This window comes from Melanerpes formicivorus, unplaced genomic scaffold (genome assembly GCF_026170545.1).
Source record: "Melanerpes formicivorus ecotype bairdi unplaced genomic scaffold, bMelFor1.0.p_v2 SCAF_1, whole genome shotgun sequence".
Classification (NCBI taxonomy): Eukaryota; Metazoa; Chordata; class Aves; order Piciformes; family Picidae; genus Melanerpes; species Melanerpes formicivorus.
The window spans coordinates 61132548-61147368 of NW_027142353.1; positions in this window are offsets into that span (position 1 = coordinate 61132548).

Genomic DNA, 14821 nt, shown 5'->3' on the forward strand with positions numbered 1-14821 from the left:
GCACTTGCTCTTATTGAACCTCATGAGGTTGGCTTGTGCCCACCTCTCCAGCCTGTCAAGGTCCCTCTGGATGGCCTCCCTTCCCTCCAGCGTGTCTGCTGCACCACACAGCTTGGTGTCATCAGCAAACTTGCTGAGGGTGCACTCAATGCCACTGTCCATGGCACCCACAAAGATGTTGAACAAGCCTGGTCCCAGGACTGATCCCTGAGGGACTCCACTTGTCACTGGCCTCCAACATTACAGCCTCTCAAAAGCTTGCTAGCATTTCCCGGCCTTTATCCAAAAGCCTTTTCTAGTCCAAGAGCTACTGCCTGATGATGCAAGGACTCTGAGTCCCCATACTAGGAAAAAATTATGCTCAATCCCAGGTTTGGCACAGGACATCTGAGAGAAGGAAGTCTGCTGGTGGGCAACATGGGTGGCACTTTCTGTATTCAAGGGCTGGGTGGAAAGGAGGAGAGGAAATTTTAATCAGCCTATACTCAGAAGGCTCATGTCCTGCTCTCTCAGCTACCAATTTAAGTATTTCCTAGGATACTTCTAAACACTAATACAATTCCCAAGGTAGGCCTAATTCCCAGTCAAGTTTCTGGGTATTGACTGATCTCTGGGTGTGCTCCTCCTGGCTCCCTAGAGCAGGAAGGGATGTGAAACAATTTCTGAGGAACAAAGGTTAATTCCTCTCTGCCATACTGAGAAATTACCTTTCCCTGCTGTCAAGGGTTGGAAGGGAAAGGCCTCCTCCCCCCGGAAAGTGAAGAAAAGAAAACCCACATCTGAATTAGCAAAGCAGTGGGTGCTGTATATTTACAAAGCAATATAGGATATGCAGGGGAATATACAGAATTTACAATATTTACAATATATACAAAAATATAGAATAAAGTAGCACAGAAATGAGAGTTCCCCCTCTCTGCTGAGGGGGTTCCCCACCTCTGCTCCCCCTTCTCTCTCCCCCTTTCCCCAGAGAGGGTTAGAAAGAGAGAAAAGAGAAAAAGATTAGAAGCAGTTATGTGTTAATTGGAAAGCAGTTAATACAGGCCTTGCAGCTAATCAGTTTCAAGGTCAAGCCTTGGCCGAAAGCCCAGAACGCTGTGACCTGCAAAGGAGAAAAAGTAAGACTGACCAGAAAATTGTAGGAATGCCCAGGATACTCTGCTGCACTCCCAGTTCAGAAGGTGCTTCCTCCCAATCTACCAATGAAATTAGTTTAGATCCATCTTTTCGTTTACAAACATCCGACCACCATATTCCCTTTCTTAAGGGGACAGCCTCAAACGGTCACACCTGCTTTCCTTCTGGTCTATTTTAACCACTCCTTTACTAGATGGGAGTACATGGGAGAAAGGATCTCCACCATCCATGGCATCCCCACTGCTCCATGATTACCTTTGCAGTGCCTTTCTGCAATAGCAAGGGAGCAACACTACAGCCACCTCCTCCATGAGGATAGGGAGCAGTAGCTGAAGAAGGGAGGATAGATAATTAGAGCTCCAGACCCACCAGATAGACAGCATTCCATAAAGAATTCCAGTTAGCCCATTTCAACCTAAAAATATCTGCTGCAAGATGCACCAGACGATGGGATGGTTGAAACATATCACTGACACATCCAGTGTGCCGATATTTAAGGAGAGGTGTAAAGTGTGGTTCCTTCAAGTGCTGCCCCTTCAGAAAGGTTCCTGCCCCCTGGTAACACAGAAATTTGAAAACACTCCCATCATTTACCAGCACTTTTTCCACATAAAGCTCAAAAATTAAGTAGCTAGTGCTAAGTGGATATTACTCTGAAGTTACAGGTGTCTGGAAGTATGAGAACAACAGGGAGTCCCACAACAGAGGCATTAAAGACTATGAAGAATGAGCTGGTGAACTACATGTCCTCTAGGGGTGTTTGACCAACTTGTGTCAACCTCCTCCTCCTGGAGAGATACAATGCTGACAGAAAACACTGTTTTCTTGGCTGGCTCTCAGAGGGATACAACACATAAGTAGCACCAAATAGAGACATATCATGCTCTTTATTGAGCTCAAGTCACTCACTAGTGCTTCTTAAAGAGAAAAAGGCCATAGAAGCCAGCAGTCATCAGAGGAAAGACTGTGCAGAAAGAACCATTCCTAAGGACACATGGGACAATCCAAACACCATTCTAGAGGAGGCACTGTAGTGAGAAATGAGAAAAGCATGAGAACAAATACTTGACTGAAAGTAGCAGATATGTTTCCTAGTGTACAATTAATTTCCATATGAACTGAGATGAAGGGGATAAAACTCCAGAGCTGTATTCCTAGAAAGACTGTCCTGACCATGGGATGCATCTACAAGACAGATTCCAGCACACAAGCTGACTGGGGTCAGAAAAAACGTGGGAGAAAAGCTTGTGTCTTGAAGGAGACATCTCCAAGAGGCAGTAGCAATTCTGCCAGCATCTCCACAGCATGTGAAATCAAGTAGGAGCCAGGATTTTAGTACTCACGGCAAAGGTACCACTGATGAGCCGTTTGCAGGATCTTACTTCTTGCTGAGTTCCTTTTGTGGTTCCACTCACACAGAGGACCTGTCCTCTGGGAAAGCAGCTGCCACTCTCACACTAGATGTGAACTCTGCAATATATGCCTCCATCTAGTGGCACAGCTTGGCAAACTGCACTGCTAACACCCTGTTGTAAATGCACTTTACCTGTCCACAAGCCCACAGCAGTTACTACTATTCTATCATCAGGGGAAAATAGGGACAGATAGGGGGAAAAATAACAAAGGTGCTGCAGCCTCTTCCTTCATCATTCTAATGAATTCTGTGTAAGTTTTCAGATGCTCTCTCTAGTACATATGTGTGGACATATAAGTGCAAGTGCATCTGCTCCCTCTGGAATAGAATGGATTGGAATGGAATGGAATGGAATGGAATGGAATGGAATGGAATGGAATGGAATGGAATGGAATGGAATGGAATGGAATGGAATAGAATAGAATAGAATAGAGTAGAACAGAATAGACCAGATCAGGTTGGAAGAGACCTTCGAGATCATTGTGTCCAGCCTATCATCCAACAGCATCTAATCAACTAAACCATGGCACCAAGCACCCCATCCAGTCTCTTCCTAAACACCTCCAGTGATGGTGACTCCACCACCTCCCTGGGCAGCACATTGCAATGGGCAATCACTCTTTCTGTGAAGAATTTCTTCCTGACATCCAGCCTAAACCTCCCCTGGTGCAGCTTGAGACTGTGTCCTCTTGTTCTGTTGCTGGTTGCCTGAGAGAAGAGACTAAGCTCCACCTGGCTACAACCTCCCGTCAGGTAGTCATAGAGAGCTACTATGAAGCATGGCCTGTCACAGCATCATCCTTTTGACTTTTCCTTGGAGAGTGTTAACTGGAAATTTCATCCAATTTAAAGATGCACTTTTCCCCCCTCTGTTTTTACAAAATGTTCTCTTCAACATCCCCCACTTCCTTAAGGGCATCATAATTATGTATTCAGTTTCAGCAATGTCAATCTGAAGTAGCTCCACTGACGTCAAAAGAATTACTTTGGATTTATCTTATAAAGGTTAAAAAGTTAGCACAAGAAAATATTATCTACTTTGATTATTACTACAGCAGGAGCCACTGCAAGCCAGAAAACTACAGGTACACACTGTTTGTTGGAAAAGACTGAGAAAAATTATTTGGGGGTGGAAATTGTTACTGTTTTCTGCCAAGCCTGAAAATAAAGTTGACAGGCAACAAAATAAGAACGAGAGAGAAAAGCAGCTGTCTGATCAGGGATACAGGAAAATGTGGAAGCTCATTCACATCAGGAAAACAGGAAACACTAGAGGTCTTCAGCTTCACCACATGGCAGGACCTGACAGTGCTGATGTATTGAGTGTATTGAGTGAGATATTCATTGTACGTCAAACAGTAATGTGGAATGGAATGGAATGGAATGGAATGGAATGGAATGGAATGGAATGGAATGGAATGGAATGGAATGGAATGGAATGGAATGGAATGGAATGGAATAGAATAGAATAGAATAGAATAGAATAGAATAGAATAGAATAGAATAGAACAGAACAAACCAGGTTGGAAGAGACCTTCAAGATCATTGCGTCCAACCAAACTTATCAGCAAAGGAATTGTTAACTTAGCAGTTTCATGAAAGACTTACTGTTATTTCAGATGTAATTGTTATAGGGAAAAAAAAGGGGGGAGTGGGGAGGAAGGGGAGAAAGAAAATACTAATACAGAAAAAGTCAGAATAATTATATAGCCAAAATGATCAGCACAAGTCCTAATTTTAACCCCATTTCTCTGCTGTTGCGCTCATCCTTTCCCAGCCCTGCTGCATCATATAGTTCTCGTTCAGCCTGAGGGAAATGGCATCAGGAATAGTGTGGCCAAGAGGAGCAGGGAAGTCATTCTGCTCTGTACTCAGCACTGCTTAGGCCACACCTTGAGTTCTGGGCCCCTCAGTTTAAGAAGGATATTGAGACTCTTGAACGTGTCCAGAGAAGGGCAAGGAGGCTGGGGAGGGGTCTGGAGCACAGCTCTGTGAGGAGAGGCTGAGGGAGCTGGGGTTGCTTAGCCTGGAGAAGAAGAGGCTCGGGGGAGACCTTGTTGCTGTCTAAAACTATCTGAAGAGAGGTTGTAGCTAGGTGGGGTTTGGTCTCTTCTCCCAGGCAACCAGCACCAGAAGAAGAGGACACAGTCTCAAGCTGCACCAGGGGAAGTTTAGGCTCGAGGCAAGGAGAAAGTTCTTCACAGAGAGAGTAATTGACCATTGGGATGTGTTGCCCAGGGAGGTGGTGGAGTCACAGTCCCTGGAGGTGTTCAAAAAAGTATTGGATGAGGCACTTGATGCCATGGTTTAGTTGCCTGGAGGTGTTAGGTATTAGGTAATAGGTTGGACTTGATGTATATCTGAGGTCTTTTCCAACCTGGCTGATTCTGTGATTCTGTGAATGTTATGATGAGTTGCCAGCATCCCAAGACCTTAACAGAAGCTGATGATGCTGTTGATGGCTTCTCTCCCTTCACTCCAGAGCTTACCTTCTGTTGTGCTAAACAATTGATGTGTTCCAGCAGTCATTTGTGAAACAAAAGTGTGAAAACCCCAGAAAAATCCCACCAGCCCCTCCTGCTCCTTTCTCAGACATCCATATGTATTTCCATAAGGATTGCATTAAACATCTCAGTTACTGTCCCACGCTATGAGTGCAACTAGTTACCTACCAAGACTTCTAAGTTCTTTTCAGAATTACTGTCCTACCATCTAGAGACACCATCCTGCCCTAAAGTCTCTATCAGTGAGTAGGATAATTGTATTACTGTGGGCTCTCTCTAGATGGAGCTTTGCACTCAAAGCAGAGCTATCTAGGAGCAAAGCAAGGTGATGGCAAAAAAACCCCAGTTTGCATTCAACAGGAATGTTCAGGCATAAATTACAGAATACAGCACACTGCCAAAAGCATTTCCCCATTACATTAACTGCACACTGCCAAAAGCATTTCCCCATTACATTAACTGCTGCTTGTGCAAAAATTCTGAAGATAAATTGGAGTCTCTGATGTTGAATATCTTTTATTTTCCATTACAGAACAGTGCCATGGTGGCATCCCTTCTCTATGTGGTACTTTCAGGAGCAGTTAATCTCATTCTAATGCAGAAGTCCAGTAGAAATGAGAAAGAAATATCCCCCAAATGTCCATTTCTCACATCTGGCTAGGAGATGCCTTTGTCTGCTTAGATTTACTCCATGTGTAGTCTGACATTCTTTACAAACTTTGCAGTATTAAGCATTTATGGAGTAAACTGGAAATAATTCACAGCTAAGTTCAGTGCATGGTAACATAAGGAAATGACAAAACATTGACATTGCCATCCTTCCCTTTTTAAATGATAGCAGCAACTCAGCAGTCTCCCCAGAACCTTTTTTATGCACTACTGATGGGCAAAAAAATTGAGACAAAAATTGTTGGAATCTAGTAGGGATGAGAAGTATCACAGTATCACCAAGGTTGGAAGAGACCTCAAAGATCATCGAGTCCAACCTGTCACCACAGACCTCATGACTAGACCATGGCACCAAGGGCCACGTCCAATCCCCTCTTGAACACCTCCAGGGATGGTGACACCCTGGGCAGCCCATTCCAGTGGCGAATTACTCTCTCAGTGAAGAACTTTCTCCTCACCTCGAGCCTAACCTTCCCTTGGCACAGCTTGAGACTGTGTCCTCTTGTTCTGGTGCTGGTTGCTAGAGAAGAGACCAACCCCTTCCTGGATACAACCACCCTTCAGGTAGTTGTAGAGAGCAATGAGGTCTCCCCTGAGCCTTCTCTTTTCCAGGCTAAACAATCCCAGCTCCCTCAGCCTCTTCTCATAGGGCTTGTGCTCCAAACCCCTCCCCAGCTTTGTTGCCCTTCTCTGGACCCTCTGACCGGTCATAATGGGATCATCTTGACTGGGCAGCCTGTAGTAGACACCAGCCACAAGATTCACTTCGTTGCCTCGGTCCCTAATTCTTACCTATAGGCTCTCAAACTGCTGGTGGCTATTCCACAGGAACAGCCCTTCACATTCTATCCATTTCTTGAAGTAGGGGGCAAAGCCTCCACTATCCCTTCCTCATCTGTCTCTTCCAGACAGCCTGTAGCCATCAATAGCTGCTCTCTAGTCATGGGATTCATCCCACCAACCTTCAGTAATGGGCACCAGGTCATAGCTTTCTAGCAGCACAGTGGCTTCCAGCTCCTAACATTTGTGGCCCATGCTTCATGCATTGGTACAGAGGCACTTCAGCTGGGCTCTCAGCCATGTCATCTTTGTAGAGGGCCACTCCTCCATTTCTTTGAAGTATTTCTCCAGTGTTTTCTTGTTGGATCCTATTACCTCAGGAGCCCCTGGCTCGCCTCCATAAGACTTTAAGTGTGCTGCAGTGTCCCCAGCATGCCTCACAGCAAGAGGCTGAGGGCCAGTAGTAGCACCCCATCCTTCTAACCATGGTGTGTCATCCTTCAGCTTGTCACAGGTAAGCCTGGCATTATCCCTCTTCTCCTTCATGTCCACCTAGATTTATGATCAAAAGCTCTAATAAAACTGACTCTGGAGTATCTCAAAATAGTCATTGCCTTAGATAAGAAGTGCCATGGCCAAGAGGTACATTGCCACCTGGGGCTGATCCATATGGTAAGACATGGTGCTGAGGGGCATCATTTATCAGTGGACTTGGCAGTGTGTACTTAATGTGTTGGACTTCATCTTAAAGGTGTTTTCCATCCCACATGATTCTATGATTCTATTATAATCATAGTCTTGATGACTAGCAGAGCCTTTCTTTCTCATGACGATTATAGTAACTGATAGCAGTTAAAGATGAAAAGGAAAGTTATTGCAAAAGACATAAAGAAACCTCCTAATGTCACTTTCATGCTTCAAATGCTGTCTTTGTTTTCTTCTTTTATACTTAGGGGGAAATGCAGTATGAACTGGCATTGCTTAAAACAATTAACAATAGGAAAGTGTTTAAGAATGGTGCTTTTGTTGGTAACTGGGGTTATCACAAACATTTTTACCTCCAGCTTCCTGTAACATTTTCTAGTTGTTCTCTGTATGAATGGAGTAAGCAGTAGAAAAGGTCAGAAAGAATCATAAGGGCAGAGGGACCTCGACCGACTGGACAGATGGGCGGAGGCCAATGGGATGGCATTCAACAAGTTCAAGTGCTGGGTGCTGCACTTTGGTCACAGCAATCCCATGCAGAGCTACAGGCTGGGGGCAGAGTGGCTGGAGAGCTCCCAAACAGAGAGGGACCTGGGGGTGCTGACTGACAGCCACCTAAACATGAGCCAGCAGTGTGCCCAGGTGGCCAAGAAGGCCAATGGCATCCTGGCCTGCATTAGGAATAGTGTGGCCAGCAGGATCAGGGAAGTCATTGTGCCCCTGTATTCTGCTTTGGTTAGACCACACCTTGAGTACTGTGTCCATTTCTGGGCCACTCAGTTTAAGAAGGACATTGAGACACTTGAATGTGTCCAGAGAAGGACAAGGAGGCTGGGGAGAGGCCTTGAGCACAAGCCCTATGAGGAGAGGCTGAGGGAGCTGGGGTTGCTTAGCCTGGAGAAGAGGAGGCTCAGGGGTAACCTCATTGCTCTCTACAACTACCTGAAAGGTGGTTGTAGCCAGGAGGGCATTGGTCTCTTCTCTCTAGCAACCAGCACCAGAACAAGAGGACACAGTCTCAAGCTGCACCAGGGGAAGTTTAGGCTCGAGGTGAGGAGAAAGTTCTTCACTGAGAGAGTTGTTTGCCATTGGAATGTGCTGCCCAGGGAGGTGGTGGGGTCACCATCCCTGGAGGTGTTCAAGAGGGGATTGGACGTGGCACTTGGTGCCATGGTCTAGTCATGAGGTCTGTGGTGACAGGTTGGACTCAATGATCTTTGAGGTCTCTTCCAACCTTAGTGATACTGTGATACTGTGATACTGTGGTGAATAAACCAGTGCACCAAGAGCTGTGCCATTATATTCCTGTAATTGATTTTGTCAGAACAGTTGTTTCTTCACCCTAAACTGCCATACTTCAGATTAAACTACTCAACTTCAAGGCCACTGAAACTTGCCTGAAGTTAGGGGGTTTGGGTTTGTTATTGTTGTTGGACTGGATTTTTTTTACTGTTTTCTGGTTTACACCATTAACATACAATCCTGGTGTCACCTCTGTAGGGTGGCTACATTGCACTCAGCCAGAAAAATCTCTTTCTGCCACAGAATCACCAAGGTTGGCAGAGACCTCAAAGATCACCAAGTCCAACCTGTCACCACGGACCTCATGACTAAACCATGGCACCAAGTGCCACATCCAATCTCCTCAGGACAACAAGAGAGAAGCTAGCTAACCTGCTGAGCATCTTATACTCCCAATCATGACTAAAGCATATGTGCACTTCCACTAGAAACTAAATAGTCAGGAAGTCCACTACACAAAGCATTTTGATCCATGTGGAAAAACTGCTGTATAAGAGGATAGCCCTCTTTTTTTTACCATTTAAATGGCCCATTCAAATCAGGTCAATTATGACTTGAAGGTCACAGAATCACAGAATCACCAAGGTTGGAAAAGTCCTGAAAGATCATCAAGTCCATCACCTCATTACTACTAAACCATGGTACCAAGTGCCACATCCAATTCCCTCTTGAACACCTCCAGGGATGGTGACTCTACCACCTCCCTGGGCAGCACATTCCAATGGCCAATCACTCTTTCTATAAAGAACGTCTTCCTAACATCCAGCCTAAACCTCCCCTGGTGCAGCTTGAGACTGTCATAGAGTTAAAGGCTTTTCAGTGTACACAGATCTCTCTAACTGAAATCACTGAATTATGGATGATTCCCACTACAGTTGCTTACTTCTGGGCCAGTACAGAGCCCAAGGTAATGTCAGTACTCATTCAAAGAGTTCTGATGCTTCATGTGGGCCCTTCTGCCTAACAAATATGTCTACTCCTGATAGAGGCAGTATAATTTAGAACTTCATTTCTTACTTTTTCAATTAAAAAGCATGCATTAAAAAATTTCAGACTAATGCAGACATGCTAATACCCCCAGTTGAGGAGATTGCCAGTTTGGTCACTCTTGGTTCTTATTTCTCCTTCTACAGAGCTCAAGTGTCAACTTTGCATTACCAAGAAGCATGAATTAAAGCTACTTTTGCCAGCACTTCAGCAAAACATACTATATATTCCTGTCTCTTCTTGATTAGAAATGCTTTGCTGTTAGCTAGTAGTGCTGACCTACCTCTGATGTCTTGAGAGTAAAATGAGACTAAAAATAGTATGATTTGTAAAGTGAGGTGTCATCTGTCATGTTTGGAGCAACACACTTTGGGGTACTGAATGAAAACTTGTTTACAAATTGGATTTGTGCACAGCAGACATCAAGCTAAGTGCAGGCTAGGAATGACAGTTCTGGGTGTAACTTAAATGAATACTCTGCAAACACCTTAAATGAGGAAGGTAGCTGATCAAATATGCCAGCTAGGAGAGATGACAGCCTATAGAAGTAAACTTTGATGGAACAACAATGGGTTACTAGTTGATGAGATATACAGAAACCCACAGGGGTCATAAAACTTTTACTGAGCAAATACTGAGTCCAGTTTTCCACACTGAGTGGAATTAGTACTTCTGGTTCCTGGCTTTGCCTTTGTGGGTCTTTCATGAGGATCAGGTTTCAGATGTGAATAAAAAGTTTTCCTCGTTCCAGTTGGGTGTTTCTGATTTTTATTATCTTTGCAAGTGAACCCTGCTCTGGATCTGTTGCTTGGTTTCACCTGCACCATCTCCACAAAGCTGTTTTAATATCTCATGGACAAAATGGATCTGAGAAGCTTAGATTTTGATGATTGTGCTGTGGGATTTCCCTTTGTAAAACTCATGTGAATATCCTAGCAGTTATACACTTCCCTCACCAACATAAGAACAAGTTTCACCAGTCAAGGACATTCCTCTAGGAGCTCAGATTGTACCTCTGAATGAACTGGCTGAATGTTGGGGCCATGAATGTGCTAGTAAGCCTTAGCTCATAATAAGCCATGATCAACCTCACCTGGGTCCTCCATCCCCTTGCACTCTGCTCATTCAACACAGAATCATAGAATTGTTAGGGTTGGAAGGGACCTCAAGGATAATCTAGTTTCAACCCCCCTACCATGGGCAGGGACACCCCACACTAGATCAGGCTGGCCTGAGCCTCATCCAGCCTGGTCTTAAACACCTCCAGGGATGACACCCTAACCACTTCCCTGGGCAACCTGTTCCTGTGTCTCACCACCCTCATGGTGAAGAACCTCTTCCTAACATCCAATCTCAATCTACCCATTTCTAGTTTTTTTCCATTCCCCCTAGTCCTATTGCTACCTGGCACCCTAAAAAGTCCTTCCCCAGCTTTCTTGTAGGCCTCCTTAAGATACAGGAAGGCCACAATAAGACCTCCTTGGAGCCTTCTCTTCTCCAGACTGAATAGCCCCAACTCTCTCAGTCTATCCTCATAGGAGAGGTGCTCCAGCCCTCTGATCATCCTCCTGGCCCTTCTCTGGACATGCTCCAGCACCTCCAGATCCTTCCTGTAATAGGGGCTCCAGAACTAGACACAGTACTCCAGGTGGAGTCTCATGAGAGCAGAGTAGAGGGGGAGAGTCACCTCCCTCGACCTGCTGGCTATACTTCTCTTGATGAAGCCCAGGATCTGATTGGATTTCTGGGCTGCAAGTACACACTGGTAGCTAAGGTTCAGATTCTCATCCACCAGCACCCCCAAGTCCTTTTCTTCAGGGCTGCTCTCAAGCAATTCACAACCACTCTTTGGATGTGGCCATCGAGCCAGTTTTTTTATCCACTAAATGGTTCACCCATCAAATCTATGGGAGACCAGGATGCCAGTAGCTCTGTTTCTGTTCTGGCCTAAGCCTTCAGTCCCTGCCTAAGGCTGTATCATAGCTATGCCCTTCCCCAGCTGCCCTGATTAGTGGCTTGTTTTCCTTGAGGGACTCCAGACTGACAAGGCAGTAGCCATACATCCTTTACCCTGGATTGACAGTGGACCTCTGACATAGCCTAGTTTCTGAGCCATCTCCTGCTGTTCCTTACCAGCTGGACTCCCTGGATCAGACTCATTACCCTGTCTTGCCAGAAACTGCCAATGGACCCTGCTATTACCACCAGCCCACCCTGCTCTGGTCCTGGATTTTCATGGAATCACAGAATATATCTGCTTGGAAAAGACCTCAAAGATCATCCAGTCCAACCTTCAACACAGCACTGAAGGGTCAACACTAAACAGCATTCCCTAAGCTTGAACACCTCCAGGGATGATGATTCCAACACTACCACCCTGGGCAGGCCATTCCAATGTTTGATAACCCTTTCAGTGAAGAAGTATTTCCTAATGTCCACCCTGAACCTCCACTAGCACAGCTTCTAACCATTTCCTCTTGTCCTGTCACTTGTCATCACAGAGAAGAAGCTGACCCCTCCCCTCCTTGCTCTGACCTCCCTTCAGGTAGTCATAGAGAGCAATAAGCTTTCCCCTCATCTTCCTCTTCTCTAGGCTGAAAAACCTCAGCTCCCTCAGATACTCCTCCTCTTAGGCCATGTGCTCCAGGATCTTCACCAGCCTCATTGCCCTTCTCTGGACATGCTCCAGAACTTCAATGTCCTTCTTGTACTGAGGGGCCCAGAACTGAACACAATACTGAGGTGTGGCTCCACCAGTGTTGAGTACAGGGGGATGATCACCAAACTGTTCCTGCTGGCCACAGTCTTCCTAATACTAGCCAAGATGTTATCAGCTTTCTGTTATCTGCTGACTTGTATTCAGTTGTCTATCAACCAATACCTCCAGGTGTCTCTCCAAGTCACAGCTCTCCAACCACACATGCTCAAGTCTGTAACTTACCAGTTGGGTTGCTGTGAGCCAAGTGCAGGACCTGGAACTTGGCCTTGTTGAATTTCACACACCTTCATTCCAACACTTTTACCCAGTAAAGAATCTGTACTGTTTTGCAACATGCCTCAGTTCCTGTTAACTCATCACTTCTATGGGAGTTGCACAACTACCTCCCACAAGCCAATGGCTTCTCTTTGTTCCATGTATCTCAACTCCTCTTTTCCTGCAGATACACAAGTTGAGCAATGTTAGTTAGGCAGTTCAAAAATAAATTGCTTCCAGTCTGTTCTATGCCTGTTGCTCACCAGAATTATGTGAGTTTAATGACAAAACCAGACTGTAAGGTCTGCCTTTATATACAAATGGAGGCTCTTATATTTTGTAACATATGGATTGCTGGTATTTCTAAGTTTCACTGGAATTAGACTAGCTGTGGATACTCCCCCTACTGCCATCAGAAAGAAAAGCTTTGGAGGATCATCTCAGAAAATCCACAACAAAAGGACACACATTGGTCTTTAGGTGCATTTGTCATGAGAACCACACAGGAAGCAATGCAGATCAAAGGTGCAAGACAATGTCAAAAGTCTAAGGCATGAACCTGTCTTCACTGAAGGCACCTGTGGGGCCTAATGAAGATAGGATAATAATAATAAAAACATTCAGCAGTTTAGTTTTTCACTTGATTGCTGAGACTTACAGAGCAAATGCATGTAAAAAGATAATTCTGTCTCTAGGGATGGAAACTAGTCACTAGTGCTGTCCCCCAGGGATCAGTGCTGGGCCCCATGCTCTTTGATATCTTTATTGATGATCTGGATGAGGGCACTGAGTCCATCATCAGTACGTTTGCAGATGACACCAAGCTAGGGGCAGGTGTTGATGTGTCAGAGGGTAGAGAGGCTCTGCAGAGGGACCTTAACAGGCTGGACAGATGGGCAGAGTCCAAGGGCATGAGATTTAACACATCTAAGTGCTGGGTTCTACACATCGGCCACAACAACCCAATGCAGTGCTACAGGCTGGGGGCAGAGTGCCTGGAGAGTGGCCAGGCCAAAAGGGACCTGGGGGTGCTGGCTGATGGTAGGCTGAACATGAGACAGCAGTGTGTCCAGGTGGCCAAGAAGGCCAGTGGCATCCTGGCCTGGATCAGGAACAGTGTGGCCAGCAGGAGCAGGGAGGTTATTCTGCCCCTGTACTCAGCACTGGTTAGGCAACACCTTGAGTCCTGTGTCCAGTTCTGGGCCCCTCAGTTTAGGAAAGATTTCGAGTTGCTGGAACGTGTCCAGAAAAGAGCAACAAAGCTGGGGAGGGCTTTGAAGCATAGGCCTTGTGAGGAGAGGCTGAGGGAGCTGGGGTTGCTTAGCCTGGAGAAGAGACTCAGAGGAGACCTTATTGCTGTCTATAACTACCTGAAGAGTGGTTGTAGCCAGGTGGGTGTTGGTCTCTTCTCCCAGGCAACCAGCACCAGAATAAGAGGACACAGTCTCAAGCTGTGCCAGGGGAGGTTTAGACTGGATGTTAGGAAGAAATTCTTCATAGAAAGAGTGATTGGCCATTGGAATGGGCTGCCCAGGGAGGTGGTGGAGTCACTGTCACTGGAGGTGTTTAGGAAGAGACTGGATGGGGTGCTTGGTGCCATGGTTTACTTGATTAGATGGTGCTGGGTGATAGGTTGGCCTCTTCCGACTTGGTTAATTCTATTCTATTCTAGTCTAGTCTAGTCTAGTCTAGTCTAAACTAGGTTTCATGCAGTACCCAAACAGTTTCTCAGCCTGCCTGTGGCTCCCACACCAGTCACTTTCCCTCTCTGGCTCAGATGCATCACTTGGCATAGAAATGGCCTTGTGCTGCAGTGAGCACAAATGTAGTATCATGTGATAAATACTGTACTGCAGCTTTGCTGATGATCCTGCAATTATCTGTGTTAAAGGTACTTCTCTATATTTGATTAGGGAGGAATTTGTAGCAGCACATAGTTTTCCTTGCTTTGATAAGTAATTTTCAAACTATTTTCACTGTGAAGAACATATTAATAAATTCCATTTGAAAAAGAAATTTCTAACATCAAACTTATCCTAGAAGTTGTTTACCTTTCACTTTCACTTATCAACTTCATCATTGGCTTCATAATTTTCTCTGGTGACTTAGAAGCTGTAAGAGGCCTGAAATCACTATATATGTGGTTCAACATCGCTGGGAGAATCGTTTGGGAAATGGGGAGATTGGTGTTGGGCCCCCGGAGTCGACTGAAGGTCTTTAGGACACAGATTAGAGCCCAGGAGACTCCATCAGGCATTTGCTCCACTGTCGAATCTGAGCGGGTTTGGGGGGGTGTGCTATTTTTAGCAACAGTGTGAAACTATAAAAGGCATTACAGTATGGTAGACT